We start from the raw sequence: 3,224 nt of genomic DNA, 5'->3' as shown, positions 1-3,224 counted from the left end.
CACTCAGCTGTCAGTATGGGAGGTTAGGACCACTCAGCTGTCAGTATGGGAGGAGGTTAGGACCACTCAGGTGTCAGTATGGGAGGTTAGGACCACTCAGCTGTCAGTATGGGAGGAGGTTAGGACCACTCAGCTGTCAGTATGGGAGGTTAGGACCACTCAGCTGTCAGTATGGGAGGCTGTCAGTTAGGACCACTCAGCTGTCAGTATGGGAGGTTAGGACCACTCAGCTGTCAGTATGGGAGGAGGTTAGGACCACTCAGCTGTCAGTATGGGAGGAGGTTAGGACCACTCAGCTGTCAGTATGGGAGGTTAGGACCACTCAGCTTCAGGACCACTCAGCTGTCAGTATGGGAGGGAGGTAGGACCACTCAGCTGTCAGTATGGGAGGTTAGGTCAGGTCAGTATGGGAGGTTAGGACCACTCAGCTGTCAGTATGGGAGGTTAGGACCACTCAGCTGTCAGTATGGGAGGTTTAGGACCACTCAGCTGTCAGTATGGGAGGTTAGGACCACTCAGCTGTCAGTATGGGAGGTTAGGACCACTCAGCTGTCAGTATGGGAGGTTAGGACCACTCAGGTGTCAGTATGGGAGGTTAGGACCACTCAGCTGTCAGTATGGGAGGAGGTTAGGACCACTCAGGTGTCAGTATGGGAGGAGGTGTCAGGACCACCACTCAGGTCAGTATGGGAGGTTAGGACCACTCAGGTGTCAGTATGGGAGGAGGTTAGGACCACTCAGGTGTCAGTATGGGAGGTTAGGACCACTCAGGTGTCAGTATGGGAGGAGGTTAGGACCACTCAGCTGTCAGTATGGGAGGTTAGGACCACTCAGCTGTCAGTATGGGAGGAGGTTAGGACCACTCAGCAGTCAGGTATCAGCTGTCAGTATGGGAGGTTAGGACCACTCAGCTGTCAGTATGGGAGGAGGTTAGGACCACTCAGGTGTCAGTATGGGAGGTTAGTCAGTCAGTATGGGAGGAGGTTAGGACCACTCAGCTGTCAGTATGGGAGGAGGTTAGGACCACTCAGCTGTCAGTATGGGAGGTTAGGACCACTCAGGTCAGTATGGGAGGTTAGGACCACTCAGCTGTCAGTATGGGAGAGGTTAGGACCACTCAGCTGTCAGTATGGGAGGTTAGGACCACTCAGCTGTCAGTATGGGAGGTTAGGACCACTCAGGTGTCAGTATGGGAGGACCACTCAGTCAGTATGGGACCACTCAGCTGTCAGTATGGGAGGTTAGGACCACTCAGCTGTCAGTATGGGAGGAGGTTAGGACCACTCAGCTGTCAGTATGGGAGGTTAGGACCACTCAGCTGTCAGTATGGGAGGTTAGGACCACTCAGCTGTCAGTATGGGAGGAGTTAGGACCACTCAGCTGTCAGTATGGGAGGTTAGGACCACTCAGGTGTCAGTATGGGAGGAGGTTAGACAGCCACTGTGTCAGTATGGGAGGTTAGGACCACTCAGCTGTCAGTATGGGAGGTTAGGACCACTCAGCTGTCAGTATGGGAGGAGGTTAGGACCACTCAGCTGTCAGTATGGGAGGTTAGGACACTCAGCTGTCAGTATGGGAGGTTAGGACCACTCAGCTAGTGGGAGGTTAGGACCACTCAGCTGTCAGTATGGGAGGTTAGGACCACTCAGCTGTCAGTATGGGAGGTTTAGGACCACTCAGCTGTCAGTATGGGAGGAGGTTAGGACCACTCAGCTGTCAGTATGGGAGGTTAGGACCACTCAGGTGTCAGTATGGGAGGTTAGGACCACTCAGCTGTCAGTATGGGAGGAGGTTAGGACCACTCAGCTGTCAGTATGGGAGGTTTAGGACCACTCAGGTGTCAGTATGGGAGGAGGTTAGGACCACTCAGGTGTCAGTATGGGAGGTTAGGACCACTCAGCTGTCAGTATGGGAGGGACCACTCAGCTGTCAGTATGGGAGGTTAGGACCACTCAGCTGTCAGTATGGGAGGTTAGGACCACTCAGCTGTCAGTATGGGAGGAGGACCACTCAGCTGTCAGTATGGGAGGTTAGGACCACTCAGCTGTCAGTATGGGAGGAGGTTAGGACCACTCAGGTGTCAGTATGGGAGGAGCTGTCAGTATGGGAGGAGGTCAGGACACTCAGGTGTCAGTATGGGAGGTTAGGACCACTCAGCTGTCAGTATGGGAGGTTAGGACCACTCAGCTGTCAGTATGGGAGGTTAGGACCACTCAGCTGTCAGTATGGGAGGTTAGGACCACTCAGCTGTCAGTATGGGAGGAGGACCACTTAGGACCACTCAGCTGTCAGTATGGGAGGGGAGGAGTAGGACCACTCAGCTGTCAGTATGGGAGGAGGTTAGGACCACTCAGGTGTCAGTATGGGAGGTTAGGACCACTCAGCTGTCAGTATGGGAGGTTAGGACCACTTGTCAGTATGGGAGGTTAGGACCACTCAGCTGTCAGTATGGGAGGTTAGGACCACTCAGCTGTCAGTATGGGAGGTTAGGACCACTCAGCTGTCAGTATGGGAGGTTAGGACCACTCAGCTGTCAGTATGGGAGGGAGGTTAGGACCACTCAGCTGTCAGTATGGGAGGTTAGGACCACTCAGCTGTCAGTATGGGAGGTTAGGACCACTCAGGTGTCAGTATGGGAGGGGAGGTTAGGACCACTCAGCTGTCAGTATGGGAGGTTAGGACCACTCAGCTGTCAGTATGGGAGGTTAGGACCACTCAGCTGTCAGTATGGGGAGGTTAGGACCACTCAGGTGTCAGTATGGGAGGAGGTTAGGACCACTCAGGTGTCAGTATGGGAGGTTAGGACCACTCAGCTGTCAGTATGGGAGGTTAGGACCACTCAGGTGTCAGTATGGGAGGTTAGGACCACTCAGCTGTCAGTATGGGAGGTTAGGACCACTCAGCTGTCAGTATGGGAGGTTCAGGACCACTCAGGTGTTAGGACAGTATGGGAGGTTAGGACCACTCAGCTGTCAGTATGGGAGGAGGTTAGGACCACTCAGCTGTCAGTATGGGAGGTTAGGACCACTCAGCTGTCAGTATGGGAGGTTAGGACCACTCAGCTGTCAGTATGGGAGGAGGTCAGGACCACTCAGCTGTCAGTATGGGAGGTTAGGACCACTCAGCTGTCAGTATGGGAGGTTAGGACCACTCAGCTGTCAGTATGGGGAGGTTAGGACCACTCAGCTGTCAGTATGGGAGAGGTTAGGACCACTCAGGTGTCA

Source organism: Oncorhynchus masou, chromosome 30 (genome assembly GCF_036934945.1).
Source record: "Oncorhynchus masou masou isolate Uvic2021 chromosome 30, UVic_Omas_1.1, whole genome shotgun sequence".
NCBI lineage: Eukaryota > Metazoa > Chordata > Actinopteri > Salmoniformes > Salmonidae > Oncorhynchus > Oncorhynchus masou.
This window is presented reverse-complemented; position numbering follows the sequence as displayed.